Source organism: Manis pentadactyla, chromosome 8 (genome assembly GCF_030020395.1).
Source record: "Manis pentadactyla isolate mManPen7 chromosome 8, mManPen7.hap1, whole genome shotgun sequence".
Classification (NCBI taxonomy): domain Eukaryota; kingdom Metazoa; phylum Chordata; class Mammalia; order Pholidota; family Manidae; genus Manis; species Manis pentadactyla.
This window is the reverse complement of record NC_080026.1, coordinates 52,580,445-52,593,371: the sequence shown is the minus strand read 5'-3', so window position 1 is coordinate 52,593,371 and position 12,927 is coordinate 52,580,445. Positions and strand designations below refer to the sequence as shown.

The 12,927-nt window shown below is 39.0% G+C and overlaps 1 protein-coding gene across 5 annotated transcripts in view; it reads right to left on the bottom strand.

Annotated features, from left to right (window-relative positions):
- The window catches only part of TBCE (tubulin folding cofactor E), a 139,092-nt gene that overhangs the window by 57,423 nt on the left and 68,742 nt on the right, over positions 1-12,927 (bottom strand). The gene's annotated exons all lie outside the window — the stretch shown is intronic.

Genomic DNA, 12,927 nt, shown 5'->3' with positions numbered 1-12,927 from the left:
AAGATGTGGTACATATACACAATGGAATACTACTCAGCCATAAGAAAAGGGCAAATCCTACCATTTGCAGCAACATGGATGGAGCTGGAGGGTATTATGCTCAGTGAAACAAGCCAAGCGGAGAAAGAGAAATATCAAATGATCTCACTCATCTGTGGAGTATAAGAACAAAGGAAAAACTGAAGGAACAAAACAGCAGCAGAATCACACAACTCAAGAATGGACTAACAGGTACCAAAGGGAAAGGGACTGGGGAGGATGGGTGGGTAGGGAGGGATAAGGGGGGGGAGAAAAAGGGGGGTATTAAGATTAGCATACATGGGGGGTGGGAGAAAGGGGAGGGCTGTACAACACAGAGAAGACAAGTAGTGATTCTACAACATTTTGCTACGCTGATGGACAGTGACTGTAAAGGGATATATAGGGGGGATTTGGTATAGGGTGAGCCTAGTAAACAAAGTATTCGTCATGTAAGTGTAGATTAATGACAAAAAAAAAAAAAGTTCCTGTGTGGTGACCTCCAATGAGTTCTACACAATGATATAAAGGGTATATAAAAGTGCAGGCAAAGGGTCTGTTTGTGTTTATACAGAGGATCAAAGCCTAATTTGGCTAACCCCAAAATGAACTAAGATACGATATGAAAAAGAACTTCCAACATCAGCACTCTCGGGAAGACTCATGACAGAAGATGATCATCAAAAAACCCCAACAAAGATCCACGCACTGCTACAGGTGTAGATGCACTCATCCCACCAGGTCCTGGACTTGCCATGGGAATGAAGAAGGAGATATCTAAGCTGGCCTGTGCATACAGTAAAACAACAAATTTGACTGGATCTATACCGTTGGAACTCAACCAAGAATTAGGAGAAGTGCAAACTGTAGTGCTCCAAAATCTTACAACTACAGACTATTTACTGTTAAAAGAACATATGGGATGTGAACAGTCCCCAGGAATGGGTTGTTTTAATTTGTCTGATTTCTCTCAGATTGTTCAAAGTTCAGTTGGACAATATCCACCATATCATAGATAAGTTTTCACAAATGCCTTAGGTGCCTAACTGGTTTTCTTGGTTTCACTGGAGAGGGCTGGTAATTACAGGTCTGCTTTGGTTACGTAACTGTACTCCTATTATGCTAATGTGTGTACACAATTTAATTAGTAGTTTAAAACCTATACATGCTGAAGTTACTCTACAAGAAGATATGTCAAAGAAATAATCAATCCTCCCAGGTTTTCTTCCGCCTGCTACTTCTATAGCTTTTCTTCTTCCTTACTAATTACAACCCTTAAATAGAATTCGTGCCACATATCGAATTTACCGAGTATCATAATTCTTCCAAGTGGTAAAGACACCTCAAGACAAAGGTAGGGCATAGAAGCCACAGGGCATAAATATGCAAAGAAGTAAAAAGCTAACCTTTTCAAACAATAAGGCTTCTCTCTCACTTACCAACTTAACATTTCCCTGTATGGCCCGGGAAGATGACTGGTTAGCCAGAGACGGGTAAGTTTCCTCAAGGGAGGAACAACCTAAGACAGGCACAGTCGCAGGGGGGCCATCAGGTGAGAAATTGGGGATCAACAGAGGTGAGGCTTAGAACCTCCCCCCCACTGTTCTTAGAGAAATCTTCTGCATACGTGGATGTTTTATTGCCCGTGTCTAGTTTGGATTAACACATAGTCTACAGGCACACACCTGATCATCTACATTTGCTCTCTTACAACACTAAACTATGTTTTCTACCTTCATCTTGTATCTACCTACCACTTCAGCATTTTATTAAAAATAATAATAAAAAAGAGAGAAATGTGGTATCCACATATAAATCAAATATAAAAATCAAATGAGTATTCATATTTGAACTGACTATTTATAGTTCATAATGCATGTGCAAAACCGAAAGCTTCTGTGATGACTGCCCTTGTAATGTCCACCATGTAACTTATTCACTATGTAAGAATTTGTACTCCATGTAAGAATTTGTTCGTTATGCTTCAGAAGATTGGAGACTGATGAAAATTAGGCTTGGGGTGGATTAATGATAGTGCATTGAGCATTGACCCCCCCTATAGAGAATTTTATTGTTGTTAAAAACCATTTGATCAATAAATATGAGAGATGCCCTCACACACACACACAATATATATATATATATATATATATATATATATAGCACTTCCAATTGTAAAATAAATAAGTAACCGGATGTAATGCATAGCATAAGGAATATAGTCAAAATATTGTAACAACTTGGTATGGTGATAGCTGGTACCCAGAATTATCATGTATATAAATGTTGAATCACTGTGTTGTACACCTGAAACTAATGTAATACTGTGTATCAACTACCCTTCAATAAAAAATAATTATCTAAAAAAAAAAAAAAAGAACAAATGCTATACAACTCAATATTTTTAAGAGCCTACTGCAAAGAGTGATGCAGGTGCTTTCATATTACACACATCTCATTGTAAATAGGCCCATCAAGGACTCCTTGAAGCAAGGAGTTTTACCTCCAACTCTGTGACTACTTCATAATTGGAAGATCACGCCTTTTTATCCCTTTCACATAGTTTGCTGTCCTCTCACCTAACTCACCTAACTGGAGCTAACTCAGATAGCAAGAGCAGGAGTTTGAGCAGAGGCCAAAAGGAATAAGAGTCTGCAAGGTGTGAGGAGTGAATCTTCCACAGGGCAGGCAGAGATGTGAACTATTTGGATCAGCCTGTTAACTGAGGTAGATTATTTCCAGATGACTCCCAGCCAACATACTCTTTGCAATATTATTCTACCAATTGTCCCATCAACAGGCAGAGTCTTTTTCCCCTCCTCTTAAATCTGGACTCACCCAGTGACTTCTTTTTACCCCAGAGAGAAGCGTGAGCCTTAGGAGGCCTTGCAGGCTCTGTTTTCCAATCTTGGACATGAGACACTGTGTAAAGAAGCTCATGCTAGACTACGATGAAAGTCCATGGAGAGATGCATTATACAGAGGTGCTCAAGATGGTGACATGACTACAGCGGCGGAAATCTCCTCCAAAAACCATTATATTTTAAAACTACAGCAAATACTATTCCTAAAAGAGAGACCAGAAGATACAGTAAAACAGCGAGGATACATCTACATCTGCAAGAACTCAGCATCCCATGAAAAGAGTAAGACACAAAGTCGTGCTCCAGTGGGACCTGAGCACTCTCCCCACCCCAGCTTACCAGCGGGAGGAAAAGAATCAGAGTCGGGAGGGAGTGAAAGCACAGGACTGCTAAATAACCAACCCTGGTTATCTGCATTGGGAGCACAGACACACATTGCATGGTGTACTGGATATTAGAGAAACAGAAAAGTAAAATCAGAGATGGAGACTGCAAGCAGGTCCCCACAGCTAGCTCCCATGGCACAAAAGAAAAGCAGGTGCTTTAAAAGTCTGAAAGGGACAAGGGTTCAACAGGTGTACAAAATAGTCCCTGCACAATCAGCTCAGGAGGCTGGTAATCTTAAAAAACTTCAAGCGGCCTAATCCCCTGGGTGGCAATGCAGCTCCAAAGCCCCTCACAGCAATAAGCAGCCTGCATTCATTTCTCCCCCACTGGCACTGCAAGCAAACTGGCTGACCCGCCACTGATGTGGACCAGCCTGGGAGCAACCCCGCCCACAGCAACCACACAGAGTCTTCTCCCACCACGCAGCTAACTGGGCCCGACTCAGAGGCTACCAACAGCACTCCGCTGTCCAATACAGACAGAGGAAGCCGGCGCAAAGTCTGAAACACAAGAAGGGGCACGGTTCTTCCAAGAGAACACACTCCAGGCGCCTGCAAACCGCGGCAGTGCCCTAGGTCATCCAGAGGGCCACCTCACCCATGGCAGCTCATGGAATTAACACAGAGACTGCTCTCTGGGTGCGGGTGACTGGCAAAGGCAGCAGAGAAGGGCAAGGTGACCAGCAAGCAGGAAGGGACTTTGTTCTCACAGCTGACACACGTGCTACATGCCGACCTTCTATCACCATTAAAAGGCAGAAGAACCTGGTCCAGTCTAAAATCTATCAAACAATGCCAGACACAGGGCCTGGCAAGATAGATATAACCAATCTGCTGGAAAAAGAGTTCAGAATAAAAGTCATAACCATGCTGATGGAGCTGCAGGGAAATATGCAAAAGCTAAAGGGGTGAAGTCCAGAGGGAGATTATAGAAATGAAACCATCAATGGAAGGACTTTAGAGCAGACTAGATGAGGTGCAAGAGACTGTTAATTGAATAGAAATCAAAGAACAGGAATACAGAGAAGCTCAGTCACAGAGAGAAAAAAGGATCTCTAGGAATGAAAGAATATTAAGAGAATTATGTGACCAATACAAACAGAAAAATATTTGCATAATAGGGGTAACAGAAGAAGAAGAGAGAGAAAAAGGGATAGAAAGTGTCTTTGAAGAAATAACTGCTGAAAACATCCGCAAGCTGGAGAAGGAAATAGTCTCTCAGACCATGGAAGCCCACAGATCTCCCAACAGAAGGGGACCAAGGAGGACACCAAGAAATATAATTAAAATGGCAAAGATCAAAGACAAGGACAGAGTATTAAAGGCAACCAGAGAGAGAAAAAAAGATCACCTACAAAGGAAAACCTATCAAACTATCATCAGACTTCACAACAGAAACCTTACAGGCAAGAAGAGAATGGAACAACATATTTAATGCAATGAGAAAGAAGGGTTTTGAACCAAGAATACTGTATCCAGCAAGATTATCATTTAAATTTGAAGGAGGGATTGAACAATTTCCAGATAAGCAAAAGTTGAGGGAATTTGCCTCCCACAAACCACCTCTACAGGGTACTTCAAAGGGACTGCTCTAGATGGAAGCACTGCTAAGGTAAAATAGATGTCACCAGAGAAAATAAAATCACAGCAAAGAAAGCAGACCAACCAAACACTAACTAAAGGGAAAAAACAAAATCAGCTATCCACAAAAGCAGTCAAGGGAAACACAAGAGAGTACAGAATAAAACACCTAACATATAAACAGTAGAGGAGGAAGAATAAGAAGGGAGAGAAATAAAGAATCATCAGACTGTGTTTATAATAGCACAATAAATGAATTCAAGTTAGACGGTTAGATAGTGAAGAGGCTACCCTTGAACCTTTGGTAACCATGAATCCAAAGCCTGCAATGGCAATAAGTACGTCTCTATCAATAATCACCCTAAATGTAAATGGACTGAATGCACCAATCAAAAGACACAGAGTAACAGAATGGATAAAAAAGCAAGGCCCATCTATATGCTGCTTAAAAGAGACTCACCAGAAACCCAAAGACATACATAGACTAAAAGTGAAGGGATGGAAAAAGATTATTTCATGCAAACAATATGGAGAAAAAAGGAGGTGTTGCAGTACTTGTATCAGACAAAATAAACTTCAAAACAAAGAAAGTAACAAGAGATAAAGAAGGACATTACATAATGATAAACGGTTAGTCCAACAAGAGAGTATAACCATTATAAATATCTATGCACCCAAGACAAGAGCACCGATATATGTGAAACAAATACTAACAGAATTAAAAGGGGAAATAGAATGCAATGCATTCATTCTAGGAGACTTCAACACTCCACTCACTCTGAAGGAGAGATCAACCAGACAGAAAAGAAGTAAGGACACAGAGGCACTGAACAACACACTAGAACAGATGGACCTAACAGACATCTACAGAACTCTACACCCAAAAGCAGCACATCCTTCTCAATTGCACATGGAACATTTTCCAGAATACATCACATACTAGGCCACAAAAAGAGCCTTACTAAATTTAAAAAGATTGACATTCTACCAGCCAACATCTCAGATCACAAAGGTATAAAACTAGAAATAAATTGTACAAAGAAAACAAAAAGGCTCACAAAAACATGGAGGCTTAACAACATGTTCCTAAATAATCAATGGATCAATGACCAAATTAAAACAGAGATCAGGCAATATATGGAGACAAATGAAAACAACAGCACAAAGCCCCAACTTCTGTGGGACAGAGCAAAGGCAGTTCTAAGAGGAGAGCATATAGCAATCCAGGCCTATTTAAAGAGGGAAGAATAACCCCAAATGAATAATCTAAAGTCACAATTATTGAAACTGGAAGAAGAAAAATAAATGAGACTCAAAGTCAGCAGAAGGAGGGACATAATAAAGATCAGAGAAGAAAAAAATTGAGAAGAATAAAATAGAAAAATATCAATGAAATCAAGAGCTAGTTCTTGGAGAAAATAAAGAAAATAGATAAACCCCTAGCCAGACTTATTAAGAGAAAAAGAGAATCTACACACACAAATAGATCAGATATGAGAAATGAAAAATCATGACGGATACCACAGAAATACAAAGAATTATTAGAGAATACTATGAAAATCTATATGCTTACAAGCTGGATAACCTAAGAAATACACAACTTTCTAGAAAAATACAACCTTCCAAGACTGACCCAGGAAGAAACAGAAAATCTAAACAGATAAAATACCAGGAACGAAATTGAACCAGTAATCAAAAAACTACCCAAGAACAAAACTTCCAAATCAGATGGCTTCACCACTTAATTTCATCAAATATTTAGAGAACACATAATACCCACGCTCCTTAAAGTTTCCAAAAGATAGAAGAGAATACTTTGAAACTCAATCTATGAAGCTATCATCATTCTAATACCAAAAGAAGGCAAAGACACCACAAAAAAAGAAAATTACAAACAAATATCCCTGATGAACATACATGCAAAAATACTCAACAAAATATTAGCACACCGAATTCAAAAATACATCAAAAAGATCATCCACCATGATCAAGTGGGATTCATCCCAGGGATGCAAGGATGATACAGAATTCGAAAACCCATCAACATCATGCACCACATCAACAAAAAGAAAGACAAAAACCACAAGGTCATCTCCATAGATGATGAAAAAGTATTCGACAAAATTCAACATCCATTCATGATAAAAACTCTCAACAAAATGGGAATAGAAGGCAAGTACCTCAACATAATAAAGGCCATATATGACAAAACCACAGCCAACATTATACTTAATGGCGAGAAACTGAAAGCTTTCCACCTAAGATTGGGAATAAGACAAGAATGCCCACTCTCCCCACTTCTATTCAAGATAGTACTGGAAGTCCTAGCCACAGCAGTCAGACAGAACAAAGAAATGAAAGGCATCCAGATTGGTAGGGAAGAAGTCAAACTGTCACTAATTGCAAATGACATGATATTGTAAAAAAACTCTAGACTTCATTACAAAACTACTAGAACTAATATCTGAATTCAGCAAAGTTGCAGGATACAAAATTAATACACAGAAATCTGTTGCTTTACTAAACACTAACGATGAACTAGCAGAAAGAGAAATCAGGAAAACAATTCCATTCACAAGTGCATCAAAAAGAATAAAATACCTAGGAATAAACTTAACCAAGGAAGTGAAAGACCTATACCCTGAAAACTACAAGACATTCCTAATAGAAATGAAAGAGAACACTAACAAATGGAAACTCATCCCATGCTCTTGGCGAGGAAGAATTAATATTGTTAAAATGGCCATCCTGCCTAAAGCAATCTACAGATTCAATGCAAGCCATATCAAAATACCAACATCATTCTTCAACGTACTGGAACAAATACTTCTAAAATTCATATGGAACCACAAAAGACCCCGAATAGCCAAAGCAATCCTGACAAGGAAGAATAAAATAGGGAGATCTCACTCACCAACTTCAAGCTCTACTACAAAGCCACAGTAATCAAGACAATTTGTTACTGGCACAAGAACAGAGCCACAGACCAGTGGAACAGAATAGAGAATCCAAACATTAACCCAAACATATATGGCCAATTAATATACGATAAAGGAGCCATGGACATACAATGGGGAAATGACAGTCTCTTCAACAGATGGTGTTGGCAAAACTGGACAGCTACATGTAAAAGAATGAAACTGGATCACTGTCTAATCCCATACACAAAAGTAAATTCGAAATGGATCAAAGACCTAAATGTACATCATGAAACCATAAAACTCTTCGAAAAAAACATAGGCAAAAAACTTTTGGACATAAACATGAGCAACTTTTTCATGAACATATCTCCCCAGGCAAGGGAAACAAAAGCAAAAATGAACAAGTGGGACTATACCAAGCTGAAAAGCTTCTGCACAGCAGAGGACACCATCAGTAGAACAAAAAGGTATCCTATAGTATGGGAGAATATATTCATAAATAACAGATCTGATAAAGGGTTGACATTCAAAATATATAAAGAGCTCACACACCTCAACAAACAAAAACCAAATAATCCAATTAAAAATGTGCACAGGATCTGAACAGACACCTCTCCAAAGAAGAAATTCAGATGGCCAACAGACACATGAAAAGATGCTCCACATCACTAATCATCAGAGAAATCCAAGTTAAATCCACAATGAGATATCACCTCACATCAATAAGGATCGCCACCATCCAAAAGACAAACAACAACAAATGTTGACGAGGTTGTGGAGAAATGGGAACCTTCCTGCACTGCTGGTGGGAATGTAAATTAGTTCTACCATTGTGGAAACCCGTATGGAGGTTCCTCAAAAAACTAAAAATAGAAATACCATTTGATCCAGGAATTCCACTCCTAGGAATTTACCCTAAAATGTGGAGTGTGAAGCCCAGTTTGAAAAAGACAGATGCACCCCTGTGTTCATCGCGGCACTATTTACAATAGCCAAGAAATGGAAGCAACCTAAGTGTCCATCAGCAGATGAATAGATAAAGAAGAAGTGATACATATACACAAGGGAATGTTATTCAGCCATAAGAAGAAAACAAATCCTACCATTTGCAACAACATGGATGAAGCTAGAGGGTATTATACTCAGTGAAATTAGCCAGGTGGAAAAAGACAAGTATCAAATGATTTCACTCATCTGTGAAGTATAAGAAGAAAGAAAAAAACTGAAGGAACAAAACAGCAGCAGAAACACAGATCCCAAGAATGGACTAACAGTTACCAAAGGGAAAGGGACTGGGGAGGATGGGTGGGAAGGGTGGGATAAGGGGGGTAAGGGGGTATTACAATTAGCAGACATCATGTGGGGGGGGGTGCACAGGGAAGGCAGTACAACACGCAGAAGACAAGTAGTGATTCTATAGCATCTTACTATGCTGATGGACAGTGACTATAATCAGGTATGTGGTGGGGACTTGATAATAGGGGTAGTCTAGTAACCATAATGTTGCTCATGTAATTGTACACTAATGATACCAAAAAAAAATGTTATACATTATAATAACCTACATTTTAAGAAAAGCATATGCGTGTTAAGATATTGTACCAACTACTCAGCTATTTAAGAATTCAGAAAATCATAAACATCAAGTTTAAGGCTTTGAATGTTTCCAGTGATGTTTATAACTGAAAAGGTATCCATGTGGTGATGAAGGTGGTTATGAATATGTGGTTATGCTTTAGTGGCACACCTCAGAGGGGACCAGCAAGGAAGCCAGCACCCCCGGGATGTTCATTTGGGTTGGGCACACGCACCTCTGTCATCAGGTCTGCTTTAACAAGTGGGCCTCCTGACACAGGCATGGCCATGTGATGGATTACGTGTGAGAAGAATAAATGCGTAAGTGAAAAAAAGGAAGGCCATGGAGAGAGAGAAACTGACTCATTTAAACTCAATAAAAGGCTCCCAGACAACAACCAAGAGCAAGTTCCCAGTCTTCTTTCTTTGAGAAGGCCAGAAGACAGTTTTATTTAGCAAGGCAGAAGTACACTCTCACAGAGAGAGCAGGCAGCCTGAAGGTCAGGACTAGCCACAAGACCCCAGTCTTGCAAGGCCATCTTGGGTCCTCTAGCCAACATCACTTTGAAAGGACAACTGTGTCCACTAGGCCCTGCCTAAATCCCTGAGACAAAGAATCATGAGCAATAAAATGGTTGTTTTACAAAACAAAACAAAATGAACAAAAGAGCAGTAGACTTAGAGCCACTGAGAAGTGGTGGTTACCATGGTGACTGGGAAGGGTGCTGGGGAAGGTGAGGGAGATAAAGGGGCACAAAAATGCTCAGTAATACAAGTTGGTCACAGCATGGAGAATACAGCCAGTGATTCTGTAACATCAGCCTATGCTGACAGATAGTAACTGCACTAGTGGGGCCGAGGATTTAATAATATGTATGGACAACTGTTGAACTTCTATGTTGTATACTTGAAACCAATGTAAGATTGTATATCAATTACAGTAAAAAAGAAAAAGAATTGATCTGGTGAGCTCATTTTCCCACTGGAAAAACAGCCCAGTAGATAAGCATCTTTTTGTAGACTGCTTCTGAGTGACACAATTTGAACCCTCATGGGAGGATTCAAAAGATGAAAGAGCTATCTTCAGCTTTTGCAGAAATGTATACTATCAGTACATTTAGGTTTTTTAAAATTATTCTAACACTTTACACCATACCAGGAGAATATTTTATACTGATCTATTAGTGATGATCATTCAAGAACCTCAAAATACTTTATTTTACAACAATCTTATAACACACAAAGGATTAGTAAATCAAGGGGCTCCCATTTTTTAAGTTATTCGGTATTGCAGACACAGTCTACAATAGTACATCCCTCTGATGCCAAGTATTAAAGTTAGATTCATGGGTAGCTAAAAAAAAGTCACATTTTATGACTTCTTGCTCACCACAAAAGAGAAATCATATAATTTCTTGCAAAAAGACTTTTATATAACAGCTGAGTGGTGGAATACTGACCCACACAATCTGGTTTAGAATAGAATATACTCTCTACTTTAGGTTGAAAGGAAAAAAAAACTGGAAATGACTCTGCTCTCTGGGGACAAGATAGAGAGAACTTCAAGGTTAATCACCTTCACTGAACATCTCAAATCCTCGAAAGACAGGGATAGAGAAAAGACTCACCTGGGAGAGACACTGACGACTGGTTTCTCAGCCATAAATTCTGGATAACCTATTAAGTACTATTAATTGATAGTGTCGCAAATATAAATCATGGGTAATAGCTGAGGAAGTTGCCACATTTACTTTAGGCTATAGAAAAGGTCAGATTGAAACTAAAGAGTGACAAGAAATTATCAAAACTCATGTTTACAGGGGGCCTTACAAGGTGATATGGTTCACTCCTGGATCCCCTTCCAACAGTGTCACACCAATTATAAGAGAAAAAAAAAATTCACCCTATTTTTAGAGACCTATAATGAAGAGGAGTCCACAGCCAGGATTTTACCTCATAACTCATTACCATATTTGGTCATCACTGAAAGGTACTAATTAATAATACCAGTAACAACTAACTCAAAGAGTGTGAATAAGGAACAAATGCGATGAAACATTGAAACACTGTAAGCTATATGTAAAAATGTTTATTCCCTGGATTAACATCCATCCTATATTCTTCTTTAAGTTAAGGAACAGGTTAGAGGCTCACAAATGGTACTCTTTTTTACTGGGGTCTCATGAGATCAATATGAACTGAACTGGTTGGGGGAAGAGTTTGTATGCCATGAGCCAGGCCTTGAAAACTGTGCTATTTTTAAGTTTTGTCCTAGAAGGGCAGAACCTTAACCGTGGACAGCAGGGTATAATCCTACTAATCTGAGTTGCTGTGGAGATGCAAGAACTGGAGCTCACGAAACACCCAACTCAATACATCGTGATATCAAACTAACTTTTATAAGATTTTTGTGCCAAAGGACACAGTAGCTACACTGCTGTATATCTAACACACTGATCAGCCATTTGATATTAACACATGCTTTGGAAGAGATGGAGATCCTAGTTCTGCTATATTATTACAACTTTGGGCTCGTACTTTCTTATTGAAAATGGGTACACCACCATTTTGCCATTTACCTACTTCACAAGCACTTGAGAAAATTTATGATCTGACAAGTTTCAATTGCTTTGGCTTCATGAAAATGCATCTAAACATAAAGACAATGTTAACTGCGGTACATTATTTATCTTGTTATTATGAGTTCCCAAGTAAAATTTGAAATAAAAAAGAACTCCAAAAAATTTCTTAGAAGAGCAGAAGTGTATACAACATATCAGTAAGACATCTAAATTAGCTTAATAACAAATGCACGTGGTATAATCTCTTTTGTCTGCTTCAGAGATTCTCAAACATTGGCTACTAGCTGAAGTCATGTTCTAATTATACCAATATAAGCATTAACAACTATAAAGGTCATCATATTAGTCTAGACCAGTGGGTCTCCCCCCTGCCAGACCCAATCCTCCCTTTCATACCGCCCCACAAATATCCTGCAATGGCATTCATACATAATATTACCTGCCCATATAGGATTTTGAAGTCAACAAAAGGGCCATTTCAATGAAACGAAAGAAAAGTAATTCATGATAAGATAATATGTATGTCAACATGTAAACGCTTAGGTATTACGACCCTAGAAGACATAACAAAGTAAGGAAATGCTTATTTCAAGGGTAAGAATGCAAACACTGAGTCCATGCCCCTAAACCAAGGCCTCCCATAAGCACTTCAGGGTAAATCCTAGTCTGCCAGGGTCTAAAAAACTCTTTTGATTTTTCTACTCAGAATAACCAGGACTGCAAATATTACCATATCCAGAGACAATTAAGGACCACACAATTATGCTGGAGCAGGATCCATAGGAAAAGTTCCTTCACTGGCAAGTTTGTGAGATCACAGTCCAAGTAGGTAAGGGATCAATAGGCCAAGGTAAGAAATTTCTATTTCCACATCTCCTAAACACATGAACTGCTCCCTCCATCCTCTATGAACTCTTGGCAGATTCTGAGCTGGCCCCATTCCATGTCTACCATCTCAGCCAGCCTGAACATGCTGATTATTCTTCTATCCTGACTTGTT